Source organism: Trifolium pratense, linkage group LG7, assembly GCF_020283565.1.
Source record: "Trifolium pratense cultivar HEN17-A07 linkage group LG7, ARS_RC_1.1, whole genome shotgun sequence".
NCBI lineage: Eukaryota > Viridiplantae > Streptophyta > Magnoliopsida > Fabales > Fabaceae > Trifolium > Trifolium pratense.
In genome coordinates this window covers 5,398,862-5,418,710 of record NC_060065.1, presented here as the reverse complement: position 1 = coordinate 5,418,710, position 19,849 = coordinate 5,398,862, and the positions used below count along the sequence as shown (strand labels likewise).

Sequence of the window (19,849 nt, the reverse complement as noted above, 5' to 3'; positions counted from 1 at the left end):
ATTATTTAATATCGGTTTAAGGACGAAGCGCTATTAAAGGTTCCAGCTTTAATAGCGCCCGTGAATAAAAAGCTATTATATGTCATAAAGTTCAAAAGCTTCTATAGCGCCCGCGTGCAAAGCGCTGTTGTAAATATGTTTTCTTCCAAACCTTTTACAACGGTTTATAAAGAAACGCTATTGTAAGTCTTACGTTTTTTTTTAATTCAAACCTGGAGGTTTTTTTTTTATTATTCAACCTGAAGCTTTTTTTTTTAATATGTAAAATTGGAGTTATTTTTTAATATGTAAACCTAGAGTTAATTTCAAATTTAAAAACTAGTAAATAACATCAACTAAATTTATAGAGAATAGAAAGTATTTTTTCAATATAACATGAAAAATATACTAGATTTGGTCTGAAACAATATTTGAGTACATCTAACCAACAAAACAAACTTATGCTAATACAAAGGTCCTTATGATCCTCAACCTTAATCAGATTAAAACAACCAACCACAAGACAACAAAATTGATTTACTACAAGCTCCCAACAGTCCATTTCCTGCAACCGGTTGATGATCGTCAGAACACCACAGCAAACAAATTAAATTTAACCTAAGCATTCCTCTGCCATTTTACAACCATGCCAGCTCCTCTCTCATGTTTTCAAGAAGTTGCTGAAATATTAAAAATATACTCAATATAGTCAATATGTTGTGTTCATGAGAGATTGATCCAAATTTTGTTTCAAATTAATATTATACTAAAGAGAAAATGAGTATAACATCATATGCAAATCAAGATGCAAGAAAAAGTTAACCAAGACCACGACACCTAACTCACTTAAAGCACAACCAGTTTAACACTAAAACAAAACACCAACCTATGTCTCGCATAAAGCACACCTCACAATTATAACACCACCATAAGAGCAACCACTCAAAACTATATATAAAGAGTAAAATATAGGTCCTGCGACTAGACCAAACACAATAGCAAAGAAGAGAAGGCTGGAAGCCACTCACCTCAACACAAACAATTGTAGCAGCTTTGTGCACAAACACAATACAAATTTAAAAAATAAAAATAGCAACTGCAGACTTCATGTAACTTATCCACTTTTGTTTCCTACCTTAAAATTTTTGCCTCAGGAACAATATTTGTGACCATATAATATTTCCATTCCTCCTTCACTTCATGCAACTTATCATTAGAGAATAAAAACTAACATAACATCAAATACTTTATAGAGAATAAAAAGTAGAGAATAAAAAGTACTTTTCCAAACACATTTAATCTTGACAGAAGCATAAGGCATGTAGTATTTCAGTTGAGCAACGCACCAATAAAAAATTAAACAAACTTAGTTCAGAAGTATAGTATCTCAACTCAGCAACAAAAAATAATCCAACAACACTCGAGTTCTTCAATTAATTATAGTCAGCAGAACTATGTATGGCATATTGGTATTCATTTCTCTAGTCAACATTGATCTCTAGTCAAAATTACATTGTCTCTAAACTAAAGTTGCAACGTGCAATTAGTGTTATTCCTATAATCCTATAACAGACTACACTTCCATTTCAACCTACCTATGTGATTCAACTTTCAGTAACAAGTATGCTAAACCAGAAAGATAATAACTATTAAAAGTTACATATACATTTAGCCTATAGTTTAATTCAACTAGTAAAAGAAAGAAATAAACAACTCACATACCTAAGCCACTAGACCAAGAGTTGTTTTTGACTGATAAATAACTCTCATTGACAACAATCTTTGCCAATTAGTTCTTCGATAAGCCAAAAGTAAGATGAAGTAAATAAATACCACAAAAAAAAGAAGGAAGGCGAGGAAGAGAAGATTTGCCATCATCTTCTTTCTTCCCTCAATAGGCAAAACATTGGTAGTTTTATTACTTAGTCAAGACAATAGGCATACTATATGAACTCATGAATATTACAAATAGACAATTCACAAACTTAATATTGCACAGATTGAGTATGGGAACTTACTTGATGACGTCGACGAGGATGCAAGTGATCTCTTTTTGTGGCAACAACTTCTAGCAATGTACACAACTGCATGAAAAACGGGAAAAACCAAAAAGAGATGTAAGAATTTAGAGAAAAAAAATGAAGAAAACGGAAAATCAATCAAACATTTCCTACATGAGCTACACCCAAAAACAAACACCTAATAATCATCCACCACTACACACCACAATATTACCAACAAACCAAACCAGCATAACTACTCAAAGCAAACTGCAAAGTTTCGCTAGTGATGCACCTTTGATCTAAATCATGTAGAAATTTGACAAAGTGAAATTATTATTCTTTTTGACAAACAAAAAAAAGTAAATATGATAATTACATGTCATGCCCCTGTCTAACCTTATAAAGATGGATTGGCAAAAATATGTGTTGAATATAGATACTAAGTTTTCCCTAGATATACTGAAGGTTCTTTATAATTTTAGGAGTCATTGATCTCTCACATTTCCTAATGTGGAATCTTCCTACCCAACTACTACTCAATTCTATTTCGGTAACCAATCATTTAGCATTTGTAAAGCAAAATACGAAATGAGTCACTCAAACTGAATCACAAATTGATATCATTGAAATCTTGCTATCTTTCTACAACTATAGTTTGGCTTGAATGAGCATAAATGATCAAAAAATAAAAAAGATCAAGTGAATCAACACATCTATCTCATTGGAAGTCTCCTATATTCTCACCCTTTTCCTATCAGTAAATTTTCTCTACATTCTTTATAAAATACACCACCTCATTCTAGGCACTTGAAAGTCCCTTAGAGGAGCTCGGGTCGAAACTATTGTCCTCTTTACCACTCTTTTTACATATACAAGCCTTCCAATCTCTGATATAGGTAATTCCCTTAACCTGCAGATGTGTAAGTTCAATGGTGAGCAATGTAGTCAGGTTCGGGATCCTACGTAGGATCGGGAGGCTGGTGGAGGGTCGTAAGGTCGGGATCGTAGCTCGATTCGTAAGAACCTACTTAAGGGTAAAATGGTAACTTCACATATATACATATACACAGAACCACAAAATAATAATAATAATACATGAACACAATAAACTTAATTAATATTTCATATATATATATATCATTCCAATTGTTCATAACTTCATAACCAACCAAGTATTAAGTTAATAAAATAAGTAACCAACGGCCTATGCATCATTCACAATTAAAGGCCTATGCATCATTCACAAAAGGAAGACCTATCATTCACAACTAAAGGCCTATGCATCATTCACAAAAAAAGACCTATCATTCACAACCACAACTAAAGGCCTATGCATCATTCAAAAAATCACAACTTAAGGCCTATGCATAATTCAAAAAAAAGGACCTATTATAGTATCATTCACAAAAGACATAATCTAGACATTCAAAATATCTTCCAATCCAACATCTTGATAATAGTCATTAAGGAGAGATGAAGGACAAATTAACACAGATGAATACAAAGAGATAGATGAAAACAGAGAGATGGATGAGATGAAAACAGCAGATGAAGGAAAAATTAACACAGACAGGATAAAGGAAAAAATGAGATAGATGAAAACAAAGAGATGGATGAGATGAAAACAGAGAGATGGTTTGAAACAGAGAGATGAGATAGATGAAACAGAGAGATTGATGAGATGAAAACAGAGAGATGGTTTGAAACAGAGAGATGAGATGAAACGAAAGTGAAGGAAAGGAACGAGATGTTAGGTTTGAAACAGAGGAAACAAAAGGAAACAAAAGGAAAGGAACGAGATGTTATGAAGGAAGCAAGGCTGAATCGCGATTGAAGAATTGAGAAGACACATGACGGCGTTTCTTTCTTCAGAGAAGAAACGCGTATTTTTCTTAGGGTTTCTGAGAAAAAAGAAGCGTGTTTTGTACTCTGTGTCTTGACCCGACCCGGTTTGACTGCAAGGCCCAACCAATTTTAAACCCAAATCGTTTTTTTTTTACGAACCTGCTGTTGCTTTACGCACCACCACAAAAAAGCGCGAACCTGACTTCAAAAAGCCCCAAAAACGAACCTCCATGGGTTCTTAGCTCGTTTAGCCTTCATGAGCACGTAGGATCGTACGATCCTACGACCCGGTGCGCGAACCTGACTACATTGATGGTGAGCAAAATTGATTTTCACTGAGATACAGACACAGGCACGCGCGCGTGCGCACACACACAAAATCACAACTTCAAGGCCTCCAATTTCGATTAAAAATATGTTAAACTAAAATGAATGAAACACGAACGAAAATTAGAAAGGAAATGGATATACCTGACTTCAGCTCCATAACGAAACACTTATAGGCATTTTGTAAATAAGGTTCAGGCAATGATCAATGTCGGCTATATTAAATAAGCAAAGAATTTCTAAACCAGAACACAGAGTATAAGGAATTTCTAAATAAGCAAAGAAAACTATATTCAATAATAAGGCATATGGAATGCTTAAACCAGAACAGTCAATAAATATCCCAATATACAAAAGCAAACTTGAAGAAAACCACTTCACCCCAATACAAATCTATCTCCCTATGATAGAAGCAAAATCCTCCCTCTACTCCTAAAGATAGCATCTCCATAAGACAAATAAGATAAGCATTTGAGCTTCAGAATTCAGTTATCTAAGATAAGTATAATAGAGTGAACCACTCCGAACATTGCCACAAAAGTGAATTTAGCATTTGATTTGTAATTACCATGAGTAGCATATTTCTCACAGATTCATATGCTTTGGAACCTGATGGACAAAACCAAAATGACCAAAACAAGTAATGATTACACTTAATAATTCCTTATTAATTTAATCAATTATTATTCAACTGGGATGATAGATCAAGACCTGGAGCATATGCACAAAATATATTCAATTTCAATTGTAAAAATAAGTATCAAACCATATATTGTGATATAGAACTAGTTAATTTTTTAACACATGTATCTAATGGCTCTATTCCTAAAGCATGTCACAATGAAAAGGATACACATAATATTAAGATTTAAAAACATATAATTTATGACCAATTATTATATTATAATCATAAAAAACAACACAAAACTATGCATCTTACCAATGGTATCTTAGCTTTTGTGCATTAGAAAGTTCTCCAATGGTAGATACAGCCCCCGTGGGATGGTCTAAAACAAAAACTATGCATCTTACAAAAAAACCAGGAAAAAAAACCCCAAAAAGCAACATGAAATTAATACAGAGCAAAATTGAAATTACTTTGAGCTCCTGTAAAGCAACAAGTATTTCCCTAAAACCTTTCAGGTATGCCTTTCTTATAATAACCTAAAATAAGTAGAAGAAGGGCGTGAGGTGTTGAAAGCAAGAATTTAGGGTTTGATAATCACGAGGATTAGGGTTCAATTGCTGGGCCGGGAGAGAAATCACGAGATTTAGGGTTCGATGATGGAGGTGCTCGGTCGAAACGAAAGAACTAGGATTGACGGAGATGGAGGTGAGGTGCTAAGTTGAAACTAAGGAACTTGAAAAGGATAAAGATGGAGGTTTGATGAGATGGAAAGTAGAAGAACCAAGGGTTCGACGGTGAGTGATCAAAGAGGAACGACAGATAGTGAGAAACGAATTAGGAAAGTAAGGGATAGCAAGGACTGTTCTATTTTTGCTATATACTCCTATATTTTTTAATTTATTAATCAACAACTAAGGGGTCAAAGGTTCGACACCCGGCAACCACAAATTTCTTTTATTAATTTTGACTACTATAGCGCTTGTGTCAAAAGCGTTATTATATAGTATCGGATTTAATAGCGCTTTCCTTAGAAGTGCTATTATAATGATCCGCGTTTGCACCTTTAATGGCGTTTTCTCGAAAAGCGCTATTATATTTTCACTGCGTTTGATTTTTAATAGCGCTTTCCATATAAGCGCTGTTAAATGGGCTCCGTTTCAGGTTTTAATAGCGCTTTTAAATAAGTGCTATTAAATGTGCGCTATAAAAGCTAATTTTTGTAGTATGAGATTTCACGGAAGAGTTTGTGTACCGGATGTACCCGAATTGAAAAGAATGATCATGGAAGAAGGTCACAGAAGTGGTTTGAGTATTCATCCTGGAGTAACCAAGATGTATCAGGATTTGAGGAAGTTATTTTGGTGGCCGGGAATGAAGAGGCAAATTTCTGAATTTGTTTATTCATGCTTAACTTGTCAGAAATCGAAGATTGAACATCAGAAGCCGTTTGGTTTGTTACAACCAATGTTTATACCAGAATGGAAATGGGATAGCATTGCAATGGATTTTGTGGGAGGTTTACCGAAGACCAAGAAAAGTAACGAGGTGATTTGGGTAGTGGTAGATCGTTTGACGAAGTGTGCTCACTTCATTGCTATCAGGAAAGGTACTTTGGTGCCTAAGTTGGCCGAGATCTATGTGGAGCAGATTGTGAAGCTACATGGTATTCCAACAAGTATTATTTCGGATAGAGATCCGAGATTTACTTCCAGATTTTGGGAAAGCTTGCAAGAAGCTTTAGGAACGAAGTTGAGGTTGAGTTCAGCGTATCATCCTCAGACAGATGGTCAGTCGGAGAGGACGATACAATCCTTAGAGGATTTGTTGAGAGCTTGTGTTTTGGAGCAAAACGTGAATTGGGATTCTTGTTTGCCGTTGGTAGAGTTTACATACAACAACAGTTACCATTCCAGTATCGGAATGGCACCGTTTGAGGCTTTGTATGGGAGAAGGTGTAGGACACCTCTGTGTTGGTATGAAACTGGAGAAGGTGCAATTCTTGGACCAGAGATTGTACAAGAAACAACGGAGAAGATTCGGATGATTCGTGAGAAGATGAAAGCGTCTCAGAGTCGACAGAAGAGTTATCATGATAAGAGGAGGAAGGACATTGAATTCCAAGAAGGGGATCATGTATTCCTACGAGTTAAATCGACTACGGGAGTAGGACGTGCGTTGAAGTCAAGGAAGTTGACATCGAGGTTTATTGGACCGTTTGAGATTTTGAAGCGAGTTGGGAAAGTTGCGTATAGGATTGCATTACCGCCATCATTGGCGAATTTGCACGATGTTTTCCATGTATCACAGTTGCGCAAGTATGTGTCTGATCCGACACACGTGATTGAATCGGACGATGTTCAAGTGAGGGATGACCTGACCATCGAGACTGTGCCTTTGAGGATAGAAGGAAGAGAAGTGAAGAGGTTGAGAAACAAAGAGATTGCATCCGTGAAAGTCGTGTGGGGAGGACCGGCTGGTGAGAATGCAACGTGGGAGTTGGAAAGCAAGATGAGAGATTCTTATCCCGATCTGTTTCTAGGTAATTTCGAGGGCGAAATTCTTTTAAGGGGGGTAGGATTGTAACGACCCATTTTTCGTATTCGTATATTTTATTAAATGTTATTTTATTTATTAATTGGCTTTTATTATTTTAGTGAGCGACGAATAATTATTTAGCCGATCGTAAGTTATTAGGCGCGCGAACCTAGTTTTGGGCTTAAAGGGGCGTGAGAGGCCATATGGGCCTAAGCCAATTGGGCTTGGTCCATGACTTTAGGGAATGGTATAAGTAGCAATATCAACTTTGAATAGTATCATAATTTCATTTCCTTGAGTTTTGAGTGAGTAGAGCAAGAGCAAAACCATAGAGCTAAGCTAGGGTTTGATCAAGAGAGAAAGCTTGAGCAAGAGAAGGCTTGGATCATCATCTTTGCTTAAGGTAAGAGATTAGAATTCATGATTCTTGAGTGACAAGGAGGGGGGAGATTGTCTATGTCTCCGTTCCCGAACTCTCCCACTCAATTTCGTTTAGACTTTTGATAAGCTTTTGTATGTGAGTATGATGTTCTTCATCATCACTTTGTATGTGTTAATCACTAACTTGATTCCATGATAAATATGTATATGTTTGGATCATTTTTGAAAAGTTTATGAAAGTTACTTAAAACCCAAGAAATTGGCATGATTTTGATTATTTGAGGTATTTGGATGTTTGGAAGGGATGATTAATGTTCCTTGATACCATATATGTTTGGAATGGCTGTTTATATGAATTTATAACATGTTTGGATGCATTTTTGAGTTGATTTGAGGTTAAACCGCCTTAGATAGCTCAAGAACAGATATTTTCTTTCTGGTGTAGTTCGCTTCGCGAACAGTAACTCGCTACAGCGAATAAGCTCGCTACAAGCTCGCTACCTGTTCGCCATGTACCTGTAATCCTCTGATGTAGTTCGCTACAGCGAATTGAGCTTCGCTTAGCGAATGAGTTCGCTACCTGTTCGCTATGGATTCGCTTAGCGAACAGTGCTGAACCTGCAACTTTTGTTAATGTTTGTAAGTGTATTCAGGCACTTGTAACATGGTTTAAGGGTATCCTTACACGATTGTTGATACATGTTGATACTGTTAATGCTTATTGTTAATCGTTATATGATTGATAAACGTATATGCAATAAGATTGTAGCTTAATGTGAGCAATGTTATGTTTTGGCATTAATTTGCAATGTTAAGTGAATGTGTTAGGATTGTGTTCCCGCGTTCATAAAAGAGTAGCTTCGAGCTAGAGAAATATCATATTGATGATATGTGTAAACATACATGCATTCATGTATATATATGTTGAATTGGAAACTAGGGTTCCAATAGATTTAAATGGATTTTTGAGTCCATAAGGAAGCCGAGGATCGGATTAGATGAATCCATAAGGTCTAGAGCTGCTATCCAGCAGGATATAAAACTGTTTAACTTATCCATGAGGGATATGAAGGTTTGGTAAGTTCCGAACAATCCGGCAAGATGTAAAACTGTTTAACTTATCCATGAGGGGTAAAAGGCAATTGGTACCACATGCATTAGTCGTGTCTAGGGATGACATGACATGGAATGATTGGCATTAGATACATTAGGGTAAATGCGCATATATTTGTTAAATGGTATGTGACATTATCTGGTTGAACTGTGTTAAACTTTATTAATTGATAACTGTTTAGCACGACGTTTTGATGTGAGTTAGAATATGTATGATAGTTCGAAAGTGTAAGGCTTTTCTTATACTCGTATGATATGCGGTTATGTTTTCTAACTCTCTGCTTTGTGTTATTTGCTGGACCTTTGGGGGTTCAGATATTCAGGCTGAGGATTGTGCCGACGTTTAGACTGCTGTTCTAGCGTGGTGTTGAAGTACCTTTTGGTGAGGAGACTTAGCATAGATTACTCCTCTTAGTACTAGCTTTTGACTAGAGTTTGTAAATAGTAAATGCTCTGGTAATGTAACATCGAGTCGGGGTTTACGCTTGGATTTTGTAACGACCCAAATTTATTATTCACTATTTAAGTGTTTAATTATTTGGTGATGTGGTTTTTAAGTAAGATAATGACTTTATGTTATTTATCGGGAGTTTTAGTTAACGCGCGAGTAGAGTGAGTTAACGTGTTATTGGGCCAAGCCAATTGGGCTTGAGGCCCAATGGGCCTTGTGTGTGTGTGTGGCGCCATATAGCCATGAGAGGGAGAAGAGAAATTCATTTCTCTTTTGTCCTTGTGTTCTTGAGAGAAAGGAGAGAGCTTGAGGAGCTAGGGCGAGAAGAAGAGCTAGGGATTCGAGAGCTTCGTCGTGTTTTCTTCGAATCCAGGTAAGAGAGTAGATTTCATATTCGTGGGTGACTCGAGGAAGGGGAGAATGTCGATTTCTCCTCACCCGAACTTCCTCCACCCCATTTTCGTTTTAGCTTAGAACGGATTTTCTTGATGGAAATCGTTCCTAAGGTTCTTAATATGCTTAACATGCTTTTAACATGATTAATGAACGAAAACTATGGTAAAAACGAGTTGTATGAAAGATTAAACTCAAGAACTTAGTGTTCTTGAGAGTTTTGATGAAAAAGTGTTTAATCTCTACTTTTTCGATGTTTATGATGTAGATCGGTAAAATGAACTGTCCTTTTGTGTTTAGATATGCTTGTTGCACATGAATATAAACTTATTTGGGGTTTATAACATGAAAAATGGGATTTTTGGGTGATTTGGTGTAGAAATCGCAAGTTTTGAACTGTCCTGACAGGAGGCATTCGCTACGCCTTCGCTCAGCGAACGTGTTCGCCACCTGTTCGCTACCTGTTCGCTAATTGGATTTTGGCTCTGTGTTTGTTCGCTACCTGTTCGCTACGTGTTCGCTACGTGTTCGCTACCTGTTCGCTACAGCGAACAGCTCTGTGACAGCAACTTTTTGATAGTTGTTTTAAGTGTAATTAGGCACTTGTAACATGGATTTGAGGTATCCTAGCATGCAATTAGGTGTTTATAACCATGATTAATTGTATTGTGATGATAGTTGTTGATTATATGTGTGGAATATAATTGTTGTTGATTGTGTTGATGATGTTTGTTAAAATGTCAAAGAAGTATATTAAGGTGTTAATTAACTTAATAAAGAAGTATATCGAATTATGTTATTCGATAAAGAAGGATATTAAGGTATAGTGTTATCTTAATAAAGAAGTAATGTTGGATAGTGTTCCACATTAGTAAATGAAGAGCTTAATGCTATTGATTGTGAGTGAATTCATGAAATACATACATGCATTCATGAATATATGTGATATTGGATATTCCAATAAAGAAGGATATCGGATTATATTTATCCGATAAAGAAGGATATTAGAGGTGAGATACTCTAATAAAGAAGATGGTACCACATGCATTAGAGGTGTCTAGAGGACATAGCATGAATGTGAAGCATTAGATTGCATTAGGGATTATGTGTGCATTTTATGATAAATAATGTTTGACACGTACTTGGTAAATGTTGATTGTTAATCCGTATGTGAGGAGCAGAGTCCGTCATGACTATAAAATGAACAACGCAGGGTCCGTCATGACCATAATCTGAACAATGTATTTGTGATGTTAGATTACATTAGGAACTTTATGTATATCCCTATTTGTAATTGAGTTATGTGATAATTGTTGATGTTTTGGTATTGTCCGAGACGACGTGAAACTATATGTTTGATGCATTTTGTGAATGATTGATTAGGTGATAAATGAAGTATATGCATGATATATGAATATGCATGAATGATAGTGATGTATATGTATAATGTATGATTATGCATGTTTTATGAAGAAGTGTTTAAGTACCCTTTACTTACACTTGTATATTTTGAGTATGTTATCTAACTCTCTTTTATGTGTTATGTGCTGGACCGTTGGGGGTCCAGATTTACAGGTTTTGTGGTATTCGATGTCGAGTCGTCGGTGAAGCTCTGCTCTGATTGTGACACGGGAAAGGGTTTTATATTGTATATAAAGTCTATTGTCTAGGTTGTTTTGTATAATCAATAAATACATTATTTGATTCAAAGATTTGTATAAACACTATTTTTACTAATTAATTACATTAGTATTATTTTGATAGAGGAGTGTAATACTCGAACCAATATTCAATAAATTAAATGTGATTTTCCGTTGCGTATTTTGAAAAAGATTTTACTAAAGGTAGAAATATATATAAATAATGGGTTTGGGTGTTACAATTGGTATCAGAGCCCCGTTGTCTTCGGACTGTGTGGGTTATGTGTCGATCAGAGCAGGTCTGTGCAGTCAGACCAAGTGAGTGTTGTGTGTCAGTCGTGTTTGTCTAACGATTTTGTTGTGTTTGTTTTGTGAAATCACTTTTATTGTTCATTTAGGAACTATGAGTGGTGTGAATTGGATTAATCGATCCATTCTTTTGTTGAGTAGTGGTGTGAGTGCTATACTTCTATGTTTATAATAGTTGTATATGCTTAGAGTTTAACCTTGGTATAGTTTAAACTTGATTGATTGATGCTTATTTGCTAAATGTGATGATCCGGCATGATGTAAAACTGCATGTGATGATCCGGCATGATGTAAAACTGCATGTGATGATCCGGCATGATATAAAACTGCATGTGGTAATGATTTGAAATAATTTTAAAAACTAATATTATTTCTTGAAGATTTTGGTGAAAATATAGAGTTATTTTCTTTTGAATAAGTGAAAAATTAAATTTTCAAGATAGTGAGAAGAGTAGGATGTTAATGAATCCTAGTGTGTGTTTGTTATATGTTTGTTTATAACATGTGCTAGATAATTACTAGGCATTTGAATTGCTATGCGTTTTATGAGTAAAAACATGAAGATCTCATAATCCTATGTTGTAATTGTGATGCATGATTCTAATTGTGCTTTCAAGTCTATAATGATGTTATATGCTTGATGTTTTGGATTTTGTGGATTAGTGAGTCGAGAAAACGAGAGTTTAGTGAGCGTAAGTTCAAAACCGTAGCAGAGCACCCAGATTTTTGGATGTGCTCGCTAGGCGAAGAATGAACCTCGCTGAGTCTCGCTAAGTCTTGCTAAGTCTTGTGAATGTTTTTGACTTGTCTCGCCGGGAGCTCGCTAGCTTTTGCTAAGAGAGGGAGCCAGACAAGAAATTTATTTTGTTGATGTCTTGTTCTGAGTTGATTGAATGTGAGTATGAATTATTGCTATGCAATGTTCATTTTTCTTGTGTTGTTTGATTTCCTAACTTTGAAAAGTGAGGGAAGTATAGGTTACTTGAATGCTTGCATGAATTTGTGTTAGTGTTTAAGTATCGTGGGTTAGGTTTTGTCCCTTGTATGCGACATGCGTGTAAACGATGTCGATACTAGTTTCTTCTTAGGAAGAATATGTTTAGAGACGATAGAACCGTTAGGTGTGAGCACCGGAAGTTCTAGTGGAAGAGTACGAGTGAGTTTGAGATAAGTGGGGGAGAAGGTTATATCCCTCCGAGATGTTTCGAACGTGAGAAGATGAGATGAGTAGAAATGCTCTTGAAGCGGAATATTCAGGAATTGGCGACGTTGTTCGAAGTGGAATGAATGGGCGCAACAAGTTGTGAGAAACTACTAGAAGGGAAGTTGTCAGACCAAGTGTTACGCTGTGGGGCGTTAGTGAGATTGGTTAAGTGAGATGAAGGGTATTCGGAATGATTGGAGATCGTATGTTGCACTAAAAGTATGGAGGCGTGTTTTGTGGACCAAAGTTGAAGTACCTATTCGATTAGAAGAAGTTGAATATGTAGAAGTGGAAGTGATTATGATTCTTGAGAGGTGATGATTTTGAAGTAAGTTGTCATCCAAGTGGACCGAATGTTGTAGCGGATGCTTGAGTAAGAAAGTTTACATGAGTCGTGCATATGGTAGTGTGTTGAATTGGTTGGACAATTTGGAATTCTAAGTCTAGTGTGTGAAGTAATTTTCATAAGAGATGTGAAGATTAGTGAACCGTTGGTGTTAATTAATCGATGAAGGGAAGTAGGCTTTAAAGTAGACGAGAATGGAATTGAGAAATATCATAATAGGATTGGTATGTTTGTTGAATCGTTGGAAGTAAGGATTGTATGAGTAGTCGAATTTATTCGAAGATGGAAGTAGGATAACGATTCAAAAGATTTTGTGAGAGGCTTGCCGAAGAAAGGGTAATTGGATTTGGATAATGACAGGGCAATTTGTGTCGAAGTTGAATGAGATCCTAGAAGTGGAGATGAAGCTAAAAGAGAGGTATCATTTTTGAATGATGAAGAATAAGAAAGTTAGCCGTTAAAGAACGTGCAGAGAATGAGTAGTATGAGGTCATGTTGGAAGTGACTTGTGTTAGGTGAGAATTTGCGAAAAGTATTATCGCACATGCGAGTAGATGTTGTGTTTGAGCACATATAGTAAGGGGTTGAAGGCGATGCCTAAAGTAAGTATCGGAGAGCATTTGGTAGTGCCCACCAGATAAGAGTGAGTAAGTATTTGCTAATGAATTTGGATTCATGGAATGGAAGAGTCGGTAGAGACTAGTTTTGTTAGATGCATCGTGGATGTTGATGTGGTACGGTCACAATCGGCGACAATGAAGTAAAAGATTTTAAGTTGTTTCATCATGGATGATGGGACGGTAGTGATTTGGTGCATAACTGAAAATGTGGTTTGGACGAGAATTTTAGAAATTTTCTAGAGATGTCATATTGGGAGTAGACAAGGAGTCATTAGTAAGAGTACTAAGACAAAAGTCGATTAGAATTTGATGGATAGAATTAGATCGTATGGCGAATATTGGAGCTTTGTAGATTTAATTCAAGAGTTTGATTTTGGTATCGAATGTACTAAGGAGGAGTTTAAAGATAGCTATCCAAAGAGAGATGATGATTGTTAGAGGTCGTAAGTGAATAAGAATTCGATGAGTGAATAAACGGAGAAGATTATGCTTATTGCAATGCAAGATGATGAGGAACATCGATAGATGGATTATGGGCAAATTGAAGATGTCGTTTGGAATCAACGAGATAGAGGTTGTGATTGTTTGGAGAACCAATTTTAGGCGGTAGCCTAAGTTTGAAGTAGCGAATTGCTAAGGGATTAAGGAGAAGTGGTATTGGAAAATGTTTGCGTTAAGGAATGCAATTATCGGTTGAGAGATTACTTGGAAACAGAGTAGTCGTATTGGATTCGACTCAATGTGAGAAAAGGAATTTGACGGTTAGAGACGGTAGTTTTTAGCATGTGTCGAGGAAGATTTGAGAATGTGGGTCATCAAGTGATAAGTTGGAATAAGATTCGAATATGAATAAGTGATGTAACACGGTTAAGTGATTCATGAGGGAATCAAAGGTTTATGGGAATTATGGAGTTGTGGAAGTATTCCACGGGAGTATCTTTCGGAGAGTTCGATTGTTTGTACCTGTTTTGGGGTAAAGATTGTGAGTACCGTAGAATGTGTCTGTGGATGTTTCGTGCGAAGTTGACGTTTTAGCGGTTTGATAAGAATGGTTTATGCCGATATCATGATTGTTGAATATTTATCGACAAATTGAGGGACTGGCCGTCCTTGATCTCTTGTTGATAAATGGACAAAAATTGTGTTGGATGGAATAAACTAATTTTGTCATACTTGGTAATGTGTAGCGTTTTGAACGTTTCGTTGGAGGGTCGGATACAGGAGTTATCCGAAGTTGTTTTAGTCGCGTAATTTTCGAGGGCGAAAATCTTTTAAGTGGGGGAGAGTTGTAACGACCCAAATTTATTATTCACTATTTAAGTGTTTAATTATTTGGTGATGTGGTTTTTAAGTAAGATAATGACTTTATGTTATTTATCGGGAGTTTTAGTTAACGCGCGAGTAGAGTGAGTTAACGTGTTATTGGGCCAAGCCAATTGGGCTTGAGGCCCAATGGGCCTTGTGTGTGTGTGTGGCGCCATATAGCCATGAGAGGGAGAAGAGAAATTCATTTCTCTTTTGTCCTTGTGTTCTTGAGAGAAAGGAGAGAGCTTGAGGAGCTAGGGCGAGAAGAAGAGCTAGGGATTCGAGAGCTTCGTCGTGTTTTCTTCGAATCCAGGTAAGAGAGTAGATTTCATATTCGTGGGTGACTCGAGGAAGGGGAGAATGTCGATTTCTCCTCACCCGAACTTCCTCCACCCCATTTTCGTTTTAGCTTAGAACGGATTTTCTTGATGGAAATCGTTCCTAAGGTTCTTAATATGCTTAACATGCTTTTAACATGATTAATGAACGAAAACTATGGTAAAAACGAGTTGTATGAAAGATTAAACTCAAGAACTTAGTGTTCTTGAGAGTTTTGATGAAAAAGTGTTTAATCTCTACTTTTTCGATGTTTATGATGTAGATCGGTAAAATGAACTGTCCTTTTGTGTTTAGATATGCTTGTTGCACATGAATATAAACTTATTTGGGGTTTATAACATGAAAAATGGGATTTTTGGGTGATTTGGTGTAGAAATCGCAAGTTTTGAACTGTCCTGACAGGAGGCATTCGCTACGCCTTCGCTCAGCGAACGTGTTCGCCACCTGTTCGCTACCTGTTCGCTAATTGGATTTTGGCTCTGTGTCTGTTCGCTACCTGTTCGCTACGTGTTCGCTACGTGTTCGCTACCTGTTCGCTACAGCGAACAGCTCTGTGACAGCAACTTTTTGATAGTTGTTTTAAGTGTAATTAGGCACTTGTAACATGGATTTGAGGTATCCTAGCATGCAATTAGGTGTTTATAACCATGATTAATTGTATTGTGATGATAGTTGTTGATTATATGTGTGGAATATAATTGTTGTTGATTGTGTTGATGATGTTTGTTAAAATGTCAAAGAAGTATATTAAGGTGTTAATTAACTTAATAAAGAAGTATATCGAATTATGTTATTCGATAAAGAAGGATATTAAGGTATAGTGTTATCTTAATAAAGAAGTAATGTTGGATAGTGTTCCACATTAGTAAATGAAGAGCTTAATGCTATTGATTGTGAGTGAATTCATGAAATACATACATGCATTCATGAATATATGTGATATTGGATATTCCAATAAAGAATGATATCGGATTATATTTATCCGATAAAGAAGGATATTAGAGGTGAGATACTCTAATAAAGAAGATGGTACCACATGCATTAGAGGTGTCTAGAGGACATAGCATGAATGTGAAGCATTAGATTGCATTAGGGATTATGTGTGCATTTTATGATAAATAATGTTTGACACGTACTTGGTAAATGTTGATTGTTAATCCGTATGTGAGGAGCAGAGTCCGTCATGACTATAAAATGAACAACGCAGGGTCCGTCATGACCATAATCTGAACAATGTATTTGTGATGTTAGATTACATTAGGAACTTTATGTATATCCCTATTTGTAATTGAGTTATGTGATAATTGTTGATGTTTTGGTATTGTCCGAGACGACGTGAAACTATATGTTTGATGCATTTTGTGAATGATTGATTAGGTGATAAATGAAGTATATGCATGATATATGAATATGCATGAATGATAGTGATGTATATGTATAATGTATGATTATGCATGTTTTATGAAGAAGTGTTTAAGTACCCTTTACTTACACTTGTATATTTTGAGTATGTTATCTAACTCTCTTTTATGTGTTATGTGCTGGACCGTTGGGGGTCCAGATTTACAGGTTTTGTGGTATTCGATGTCGAGTCGTCGGTGAAGCTCTGCTCTGATTGTGACACGGGAAAGGGTTTTATATTGTATATAAAGTCTATTGTCTAGGTTGTTTTGTATAATCAATAAATACATTATTTGATTCAAAGATTTGTATAAACACTATTTTTACTAATTAATTACATTAGTATTATTTTGATAGAGGAGTGTAATACTCGAACCAATATTCAATAAATTAAATGTGATTTTCCGTTGCGTATTTTGAAAAAGATTTTACTAAAGGTAGAAATATATATAAATAATGGGTTTGGGTGTTACAGATTTCATCGTATATCGGTGTTACCTTTTTGTTATGCTAGTTCTTGTATAAGTGACATCCTTAGGGATGAATATGGCTTATGTATATATATATGTATATATATGCATGCTTGATGTGATTGAATCCGCTGTTGCTTTTCATGTTAAATTTCATGACGCTCTGTGTGTATGCTTGTGTTTTTAATTACCGCGTGGCACTCTGCCTTTACACTTGTTAAAAAGTTTTTAAAATTACGTTTTTAAGGGTAGTATGGGTTAGGGTGTTACAAAATATAACCCTAATTTGAGTTGGACAAGCATAAAAAAATTACAACATACATCAATAGGGGCCTATTTTTTTATTGTAATTTATATGATAACATATATTTATACTTCTGCATATATTAATATAATTTTTAGTTATATATTAATAGGGAGACTACTTTTTTTTAATTTCAACGATAACCTATATATTGTAGTCTATATTTCTATCCACAAACATTGTTTTCCTGTAATTCATATCTACCTCAAAGCCTTTTTACGAAACCTCAAAGCCTCTTCCATATATTCCATAGAGAAATTATTTTCCATCAACTTTATAATTCTTTTAGTGGAGAATAATATAAACAATAAGTATGATACAATTTAAATTTGATAAAAAAAATACGAACTATAGGAATATTTCTTAAAAAAAATCTATGATATTATACATAAATTTTACTGTTAGTTTTTATCACAAAGTGGTATTTTTATTATTAAATTATATAAGATTGTAAATATTCATGTAGTTGTCATTAATTATCTTCTATTAACAATTAAAATTTTAATTTTTCAGCTTAAAATAAAATATATTATTTATAAGTCAATAAATTTACAAACGCATTTTTACTCGTGACATTTCGAGATAATGCCCTTCCATCTAATTTACAAATGCATTTTTACCCATGATATTATTTATAATGCCCTTCCATTGCTTATACCGTGACATTTTTAGAAAGAAGAGTTTAACTTCATTTACAGCAATCTAAATCCTGCATTACACATAAACTCAATTAAAATGCAAGGATATTTTGGTCTTTTAAAAAATTAAACACACTTCTCTCTCTTCGATTTCTTTTCTTTTTTCTGTTAAACCAATCAATACATCAAATCTACTATATTTCTCATCTATTTCTCTCTTCTCACACTCTCTCTCACATATTTCTCTCTTCTCATTTTCTTATCACAACCACACACACCCTAAGAAATTATGATCAAAGTCTCTAATTAACTTCTATTTAATTGCAAAAATTTACAGCTTCAACCTTCTTTTTTTTCCTTCAAAATTTACAGTGACATCAAAATGATTTTGTTTAATAGCGAAGGACCATTTTTATGTGCATAGATTTTACAGTCGTTCTACTATACTATAGTTCCTTTACTTTCTTTTTTTTTAAAAAAAATTATAAGTGACAAAAAAAGATGATGTGGCAGCTGAGTCACTTAAGTGACTTACCACATCAGCATTGACTTGGTCAAAATTGACCTTTTGCAAAATGAGGTAAACATAGGGGACCAAAAATGCTATTTTGAAACATAGAGGGCCAAAATTGCAACTTTGCAAAACTTGGGCCAAAAGTGCAATATAGCCAAAAATTGATTATATTTTTTTTGACAAAAGGTAAGGGATTAATTTTAGACTCAACTAATTAAGTTTTTAAGTTCTCGCTTCTTTGCCACATGATGCGAATAACTCTAGCATGTGTTATACTTGAAATTCTCATATCCTCCACCTTATGTGGACAAAATGATTCCACTTGACGAACGTTAAAATGATCGTTTATGAAAATTTACTTAGTGGTCATAAATAAAAACATGAAAATTTGACTTTAAAGGTTCATGATAATTCCACTATTTATCTACAATTTTTCATTATTGACTTTTTACGACTATAAAGACATCTTTTATAATTTATATTAAAAAATTGCAAATTTTATAAAGAGTTAAATAAATTTTTTATTTTTATAAATATCTCAAATTTCATTTTTACTCTTTATAATTTTTTTTTAACAAATTTTGGTCCTCAAATATTTTTCGTAATAACTTTTAGTCTTTGCTTTTAAGTCAATTCATGTGTCTTATTTTTCGTAACGACTTTTAGTCTCTGCTTTTAAGTCAACTCATCTTTTGTTAAAAATTCTAAACTTCAATAGGAGAATTTCGATAAAATTTTTAACAAAAGATGAATTTTTAAATGCCAATTTTTTTTTTTTGACGAATTAAGCGTCACAAACTTAAAAATTGATATTTAACTCATCCCATGTTAAAAACAAATAAAATTTTGCAAGATAGATTTCTATATATTTAATAAATATGACTGTGAAAAAAATTCAAAATTTCATCATTTTGAGATTCTTATAACAAAATAAACATAAATATGAATAAAAAAACTCTTTTAGAAATATAAAGAGTGCATATGAGTTGACTTAAAAACAAGAATCAAATATTGTGACAAAAAAATTTAAAGGACTAAAATATGTTAAAAAGAATACAGGGACTAAAAATAAAATTTAAAATATTTATAGAGATGAAAAATTTC

General features: G+C 34.7%; 1 long non-coding RNA gene across 3 annotated transcripts; it reads right to left on the bottom strand.

Annotated features, from left to right (window-relative positions):
• Window positions 1-372: 372 nt before the first annotated feature.
• Window positions 373-5,649, bottom strand: LOC123898606. 3 transcript variants are annotated; one of them, XR_006805356.1, is made up of 5 exons: window positions 5,253-5,649; window positions 5,095-5,161; window positions 2,727-2,892; window positions 1,998-2,063; window positions 373-659 (listed from the first exon to the last, which is right to left on the bottom strand). It is a non-coding gene; the product is annotated as an uncharacterized LOC123898606 (long non-coding RNA). The 3 variants fall into 3 exon arrangements; XR_006805357.1 differs by having other exon boundaries at window positions 2,776-2,892; XR_006805358.1 differs by lacking the exon at window positions 373-659 and adding an exon at window positions 4,723-4,763 and having other exon boundaries at window positions 1,199-2,063.
• Between the last annotated feature and the right edge of the window lie 14,200 nt (window positions 5,650-19,849).